At 39.3% G+C, this 9,020-nt stretch overlaps 1 pseudogene; it reads left to right on the forward strand.

Annotated features, from left to right (window-relative positions):
* Positions 1–4,161: 4,161 nt before the first annotated feature.
* On the forward strand, positions 4,162–8,631 carry LOC112429369 (translationally-controlled tumor protein-like; annotated as a pseudogene).
* Positions 8,632–9,020: the final 389 nt, after the last annotated feature.

Below are 9,020 nucleotides of genomic sequence, written 5' to 3' on the forward strand. Positions count from 1 at the left end.
TGAAGAAGTATGATAAGACAAACTCCTCGCCAGCAACCAAATTTTAGAAAATATAGTTTTTAATCTTAGGTAACTTGGGATGGCAGAAACAAACTGTCTTACTGTATATTCTTGAAATATACACTAAGAAACCTATATTCATAAGAAGAAGTCTTTTAAAAGGGATCACATTTCATAGAAACTTTATTATTGACTTACATTTAACATATGAGCTGTAGTATTTTTCTAGAATTTTATATTCATATTTGTTTTCCTGAGTTTTTTGGTTTTGGTTTTGCTTTGGTTTTGTTTTAGTTTTTGGTTTGTTTGTTTTTTATTTTTTTGTTTTTTTTTGAGACAGGGTCTCACTCTGTCACCCAGGTTGGAGTGCAGTGGCTCACTGTACCCTCGATCTCCCAGGCACAAGCAATACTCAGTAGCTGGGACTACAGGCACATGCCACCATTCCTGGCTAATTTTTTTATTTTTAGTAAAGATAGGATTTTGCCATGTTGCTCAGGCTGGTCTCAAATTTCTGAGCTCAAACAGTCCTCTTGCCTTGGACTCCCAAAATGCTGGGATTGCAGGCGTAAGCCACCACACCCAGCCTATTTTTTATTTTCTTGAGTATTAAAGGCATTCCATGACTATTGAAGTCAACTAGTTGAAGTTTAATGAAGACCTGATTAAAGTTAAATATTCACCAAAATAAAAACAATTATTATCACCAAAAAACCACCAATCTTTAAAAATCGTTCCAAAAAATTAAAGTATCCACATAGCATCCCTGCAGGGACTATATTCAGCATGAGAGATGAAGTAGGGAATTTGTCACAGAACATTCAGCAGACAAACTTAAAGAGGGAATTTTAAAGTAGCTTTCAGAACCTAGGCTCAGAGGCAGTACTCAAGTGAGGTCCTGCTGCAGATGACAACTGCAAAAGAAAATGAACACTGATTTTCTCCAAGTTAGACTCATTTATTTAGCTGTTACTCATAAAGTAGAAGCCAGGTAAGCAGTAGTGTTGACTCATACATAATTTGCAAAGAGTTGATAAATTTGGACAACAGTAGTGGGACTGCTTTATAGTTTCAAAAGCTTCTTAACATCTTCTCTGTTTTGAGTTCATCATCTTGATGAATTATCTTCAGATCAAATTATATAAGCCAATCTGCAATGGAACAAGTTGGAGGAGATTTAGATTCACTAAGAAGTTCTCTAGAGAAAAGTGTTAGTTTGTTTAAAAGAAATACTTTAAACTGAGGGAATTCATCACGACTAGACCAGTCCTACAAGAAATGTTTGAGAGTCCTTCATCTAGAAGTGAAAGTGTCAGGCCTCTGAGCCCAAGCTAAGCCATCATATCCCCTATGACCTGCACATATACATCCAGATGGCCTGAAGCAACTGAAGATGCACAAAAGAAGTGAAAATGCCCAGTTCCTACCTTAACTGATGACATTCCACCATTGTGATTTGTGCCTGCCCCACCTTAACTGAGCGATTAACCTTGTGAAATTCTTTCTCCTGGCTCAGAACCTCCCCTACTGAGCATCTTGTGACCCCCACCCCTGCCCATAAGAGAAAAATCCCCTTTGACTGTAATTTTCCACTACTCACCCAAATCCTATAGAACAGCCCTACCCCTATTTCCCTTTGCTGACTCTCTTTTTGGACTCAGCCCGCCTGCACCCAGGTGAAATAAGCAGGTTTGTTGCTCACACAAAACCTGTTTGGTGGTCTCTTCACATGGATGCACACAACAGAAAGGATGATTTCTACCATCAAGAAAACACACAAGAGTGTAAAACTCACTGGCATAGCAGATACACAAATGAGAACGAGAAAGGAATCAAATGTTACCACTACAGAAAACCACCAAACCTCAATGATAAATAATGAAAGAGGCAAAAGATCGATGAGACAAAAAGTTGGTTTTTTGCAAAGGAAAACAAAATTGATAAACTGCTAGCTAGATTAACCAAGAAAAGAAGAGATAAGATCCAAATAAACATAATCAGAAATGAAAAAGGAGACATGACAACAGATACCACAGAAATGCAAAAGGTCATCAGAGAGAATTATGAACAACTATATGCTCAAAAACTAGGAAACCTAGAGGGAATTGATTAAATATCAGGAAACACACTACCTCATAAGACTGAACCAGGAAGAAACAGAAAACCTGAACATGAAGGGGTGGCCTGCCCCTCCACACCTGTGGGCGTTTCTCGTTAGGTGGAACGAGAGACTTGAGAAAAGAAATGAGACACACGGACAAAGTATAGAGAAAGAAAAAGTGGGCCCAGGGGACCGGTGCTCAGCATACAGAGGACCGGGGCTGGCAATGGTCTCTGAGTTCCCTTAGTATTTATTGATCATTATCTTTACCATCTTAGAAAAACGGAAATGGCAGGATAATAGGATCATCGTAGGGAGAAGGTCAGCAGTAAGACATATGAATAAAGATCTCTGTGACATGAATAAGTTTAAGGAAAAGTGCTGTGCCTTGATATGCATATGCAAATATCTCCATAAACCTTTTTAGTGCATAAAGAGCAGCATTGCCGCTGGCACGTCCCGCCTTCAGCCCTAAGGCGGTTTTCTCCTTTCTCAGCAAACAGAATATACAATCGGGTTTTGCACCAGATGTTCCATTGCCCAGGTACGGGTAGGAGACAGATGCTTTTCTCTATCTCAACTGCCAAGAGGCCTTCTTTCCTCTTATACTAGTCCTCCTCAGCACAGACCCTTCACGGGTGTCAGTCTGGGGGACGATCAGGTCTTTCCCTTCCCACGAGGCCATATTTCAGACTATCACATGGGGAGAAACCTTGGACAATACCTAGCTTTCCTAGGCAGAGGTCCCTGCGACCTTTGGCAGTGTGGCAGTGTACGTGTCCCTGGGTACTTGAGATTAAGAGAATGGTGATGACTTTTCACAAGCACACTGCCTTCAGGCACTTGTTTAACAAAGTACACCCTGCACAGCCCAAAATCCGTTAAACCTTGAGTCACCACAGCACATGTCTCTTGCAAGGACGAGGTTGGGGGTAGGGTCACGGATTAACAGCATCTCAAATACAGAACAAAATGGAGTCTCTTATGTCTACTTCTTTCTATATAGACACAGTAACAGTCTGATATCTTTCTTTTCCCCACAGAACAGACCAATAATGAGATTACATCAGTAATAAAAAGTCTCCCCACAAAGAAAGGCCCAGAACTGGATCACTTTACTGCTGAATTCTATCAAGCTTATAAAGAACACCAATTCTTCTCAAATCATTCCAAAAAATTAAAGAGGACGGAAATCTTTCTAATTCATTCTGTAAGGCCAGCATTATCTGATACTAAAACCAGACAAGGACACACACAAAAAAGAAATCTATGAGAGAAAAATACCTCTCAGGAACATAGATGTAAAAATCCTCATCAAAATACCAGCAAACTAAATCTAACAACACATCAAAAATATAATACACTATGATCAAGTGGGATTTATCCCAGGAATGCAAAAAATGGTTCAACATATGCAAATCAATAAATGTGATACATTAACCAAAGGAAGGACAAAAACCATATGATTATCTCAATAAACACAGAAAAAGCATTTGATAAGATTTAACATCCTTCATGATAAAAACTCTCAACAAGTTAGGCATAAAAGAAACATACCTCAAAATAACAAAGGCCATATATGACAAACCCACAGCTAACATCATACCACTTGGGGAAAAGCTGAAAGCCTTTCCTCCAAGAACTGGAATAAGACAATGATGCTCACCTTTACTATTCTTATTCAATATTGTGCTGGAAGTCCTAGCCCGATCGATTAGGAAAGAGGAAGAAATAAAGGCATAATCCAAGTTGGAAAAGAAGTGAAAGTGTCCCTCTTTACAGATGACATGATCTTATACCTAGAAAAACCTAAAGACTCTACCAAAAAACTCTTACAAATGATAAATAAATCCAGTACAGTTGAAGGATACAAAACCAATACACAAAAATCAGTAGTGTTTCCATACAACAAAGATGAACTAACTAAAAAGAAATCAAGAAAGCAATCCCGCATTTCCACCCACTTCCCCACCTAGTGCCACTCTGGCTACCCTGCACTCACTCTGAGCTCCAGGCTCCTGCTAAGTTAGTGCCCCCATGGTCTCCCTTTAGCCACTATCATGATTATCTACCCTGGCATCATCAGTCATAACAGTTCTCCAACATGTATAAGATTTGGGAGATTGCAGACAGGCTTGCCTGGAGGTGGAGGAAAAGATGGTAAGTAGGACAGAAGGTAACACTCAAGACTTGTTCACTGGTGGAAATGCCTCTGCTGAAGGCCCCCTAGAGCAAAGGTACCTAAAGCACAGTAATCACTGGTGTTAATATTGTCAGGAACCTCACTTACAGGAAACCAGCTTCACAAAAGAAGCCTACAAGAAGTACATCAAAGATTACATGAAATCAATCAAAGGCAAATGTGGAGAATAGAGACCAGAAAGAGTAAAACATTCTGTGACAGAGGTTACAGAACAATCAAGCACACCCTTGCTAATTTCAAAAACTCCAGTTCTTTACTGGTGAAAACATGAATCCAGATGGCATGGTTGCCCTACTGAACTACCATGAGAATGGTACGACTTCATATATGATTTTCTTTAAGGATGATTTAGAAATGGAAAAAATGGTAACAAAGTTGGCAATTTCTTTGGATCTATCACCTGTCATCATAACTGGCTGCTGCTTGTCATCCATACAACACCAGTACTTAAGATGGATGGGACTGATATAATCTTGAGCTCTTCATTTATTTTGACTATGATTTATTTGGAGTGAAGGCAGTTTTTAAGAAAACTATGTCAGGCTGTCTAAAAATAAAATGTACTTAAACTAAAAAAAAAAAAAAAAAAAAGCAACTCCATTTATAATAGCTAAAGAAAGAAAGAAAGAACGTACCTAGGAATAAATTTAACTAAGGAGGTGAAAGACTTCTATAAGGAAAACTGTAAAACACTGATGAAATTGAAGAGAACGCAAAAACAGAACAACATACCATGCTCATGGATCAGTAGAGTTAATATTGCTAAAATGACCATACTACCAAAGCAATCTACAGATTCAATGCAATTCCTATTGAAATACCACTGACATTCTTTTCAGAAATAGAAAAAAAAAAATCCCTAAAATTGGTATGGCACCACAAAAGACTCTGAATAGCCAAAGCAATACTGAACAAAAGCCAAGCTGGAGGCATCACACTACCTGACTTCAAAACACACTACAAAGCTATGGCAGCCAAAACAACATGCTATTGGTATACACATAGACATATAGAGCAATGGATCAGAATAGAGAACCAGAAATACACTCCATGTACTTACAGCAAACTGATTTTGACAAAGGCACCAAGGACATACACTGGGAAAGGAACACCCTCTTCGATAAATGATACTCAGAAAACTGGATAGTCATATGCATAAGAATGAAACTATCTCTCCTATCTCTCACTACTTATAAAATCAACTCAAAATGCAATAAAGACTTAAGCATAAGATCTGAAACACAAAACTACTAGAACAAAATGTAGGAAGAATGCTTTCGGACGTTGGCCTAGGGAAAGATTTTATGGCTAAGACTTTAAAAACACAGGGAACAAAAACAAAAAATAGACAAATGAGACTATATTAAACTAAAAAGCTTCTGCTCTGCAAATGAAACAATCAACAGAGTGAAAAGACAGAGTGAAGAGACAACCTGTAGAACGGGAGAAAATACTCGTAAACTATTCATATGACAAGGGACTAATATCCAGAATATATAAGGAACTCAAACAACTCAATAGCAAAAACAAAATAAAACAAAAATACCCTCAAATAATCCCGTTAAAAAGTGGGCATAGGATCTGAATGGACATTTCTCAAAAGGAGACATCCAAACTGGGCACGGTGGCTCACACCTATAATCCCAGCACTTTGGGAGGCCAAGGCAGGAGGACTGCTTGGGCCCAGGAGTTCAAGACCAGCCTGGGCAACATAGTGAGACCCTGTCTCTATTAAAAAAAGAAAAAGGCATGGTGGCATGTGCCTGTGGTCCCTGCTATTTGGGAGGATGAGGTGGGAAGATCACTTGAGGTGGTACATGCCTATGGTCCCAGCTACTTAGGAGGCTAACGCTGGGAGAACAAGCCTGCAGTGAGCCGTGATCACGCCACTGCACTCCAGCCTGGGTGACAGAGTAAGACCCTGTCTCAAAAAAAGGAAGACATACAAATGGCCAACAGGTATTTGAAAAAAAAAATGTTGAACATCACTAATCATCAGGGAAATGCAAATCAAAGCCATGAGATAACATCTCACCCCAATTAGAATGGCTATTATAAAAAAGAAAAAAATAATGCTGGTGAGGATGTGGAGAAAAGGAAACTCACACACTGTTGGTGAGAAGATAATTTGTTACAGCCATTATGTAAAACAGTATGGCGGTTTCTCAAAAAACTAAAACTGGAACTACTATTCGATGCAGCAATCCGAATACTGGGTATCCAAAGGAAAGGAAATCAGTATATACAAGAGATATCTGTACCCTTGTTTTTTTGCATCATTATTCACAATAGCCAAGATATGGAATCAACTTCACTATCCATCAATGGATAAATGGATAAGGAAAATGTGGTGTATATATATATATATATACAATGAAATACTATTTGGTCATAAAAAAAAAAAGAAATCCCATCATCCACAGCAAAATGAATAGAACTGAAGGTCATTATGTTAAATAAAATATGCCAAACACAGAAAGACAAATATCACATGTTCTCATTCATATGTGGGAATAAAAATGGTGATCTCATGAAGGTAGAGAGTAGAATGACAGTTACTGAAGGCTGGGGAGGGTAGTGGGTAGGGAGATGAAGAGAAATTGGTTAATGGGTACAAACATACAGCTAGACAGAAGGAGTAAGTTCTAGTATTTGACAGCAGAGTAAAGTTACTATAGTTAACAATAATTTATCGCATATTTCAAAATATCCAGAAGAGAATATTTGAAATATTCCCAACACAAAGAAATGATAAATGTTTGAAGTGATGGATATCCTAATACTCTGATTTGATCATTATACATTGTATGCATGTATCAAAATATCAGTCATTTGTATAATTATTATGTATCAATGACAACATTCCTGAAATCCTAAAAAAAAGACCTTTAAAGAACCAGTGAGGGTAAAGGATAAGACCAAGGTCCGGCTCAAGCAACAGAAGATAGTTACAGAATTATTGTGCACATTCTGGAGAAGAAGCCATGTTGTTCCTAAGAGGGAAAAGAAATGGAAAAGGAGGGAAGAGAAAAAGTTGGATAAGAAGAAGAGAAGCAAGCAAGAGGATAGAATGCAGGGCCAGTATGGTGGCTATGGTCTGAATGTGTGCCCCAAAATCATACGTTGAAACTTAGTCACCAATATATAATATCAAGGGGTGTGTTCTTCGGGAGGTGATTAAGTCATGAGGGCTCCTTGCGTGTGAATGGGATTTATGCCTTATAAAAAAGGCTTCACACAGTATTTGCCCTTTTTGCCCTTCTGCCTTCCACCATGTGAAGACACAGTATTCAAGGCTCCATCTTGGAAGCTGAGCCTGAACCCTCATTAGACACAGAACCTGCTGGTGCTTTGATCTTGGACTTCTCAGTGTCCAGAGCTGTCAGTATTGAATGCATGTTGTTATAAATTACCCAGTCTCAGCTGTTTTGTTAGCAGCAGGAACAGACTAGGACACCAGCCCCCACTATTTATGAGTTTTGGCCTGTTCATACTGGCTCAAGAGAGCCAACTGGGTCAATTCCACGTTCAATGACATCAAGTGGATAGTGCAAAATCACCGATGGGTATTTATATCGTGTAAACTGGCACATGCTATAAATCAGGGCTCACCAATGCCATCTTTCCTCTGGGAGCCTGTTTCCCTCAACACCTCTAGGTCTGGGGCAAGAAGCCAACATAACATTGGTCTGAATATTTATTTATTTATTTTGAGACAAAGTCTTGCTTTGGACCTAGAAGCCAACATAACATTGGTCTGAATATTTATTTATTTATTTTGAGACAGAGTCTTGCTTTGTCACCCAGGTTGGAATGCAGTGGCGCGATCTTGGCTCACTATGACCTCTGCTCCTGGGTTCAAGTGATTCTCCTGCCTCAGCCTCCTGAGTAGCTGAGATTACAGGTGCCCACCACCATGCCCAGCTATTTTTTTTTTTTTTTTTTTTTTTTTGTATTTTCAGTAGAGACAGGGTTTCACCATGTTGGCCAGGCTGGTCTCCTGACTTTAAGTGACTTGTCTGCCTCGGCCTCCCAAAGTGCTGGGATTACAAGTGTGAGCCACCGTGTCCGGCCAGGTCTAAATATTTGTAACAAGCTGTTAAATAAAATATGTTCTACCCTCACATCTTGACAAATATACTTTTATAATGATCTGGAAGGGCAGGATCCTATTTAGAATTCTCAGACTCCTTGGGGTCTCCAGATTATGGAGCTAGCTGGCTCCCTGGCTGCCCATCCCTGGTCTGAGGGCAGTTCCTCTGTTATTTCTACCTATGCCCCATCCTACACCGCAAAGGGCTTTGTGGACACATGTGTGGACACCTGATGCTGCACAGCTAAGCTGTAACCACACCCACTTCATAAAATGTGTGTCCCCTGGGCTTCCTTAGCCTCTAGGGTTGTGTACTCCAGCTGTGCAGTCTGCCCTTAGGAGGACTTAATCAGGAAAGAGGCTGTACTGGCCCTGTAAATAGGCTCCAAGTGGTTTGGGCAGATAATTCTGTGGTCTAAGGCACCCAGACGTAGATGAATAGTATGCCATTGTATAGACCACTTTGGGTAATATGGACATTTTAACAACTTTAATCCTTCTAGTCCATGAGCATGAGCTATCTTTCCAATTATTTGTGTCTTCTTCTATTTTTCTAATGATTTTTTAATAGTTTTCAGTGTATTGATTTTGTATCCTACAACTTTACTATATTTGTTTATCTT

The sequence above is a fragment of the Macaca nemestrina genome, chromosome 3 (assembly GCF_043159975.1).
Source record: "Macaca nemestrina isolate mMacNem1 chromosome 3, mMacNem.hap1, whole genome shotgun sequence".
Lineage (NCBI taxonomy): Eukaryota > Metazoa > Chordata > Mammalia > Primates > Cercopithecidae > Macaca > Macaca nemestrina.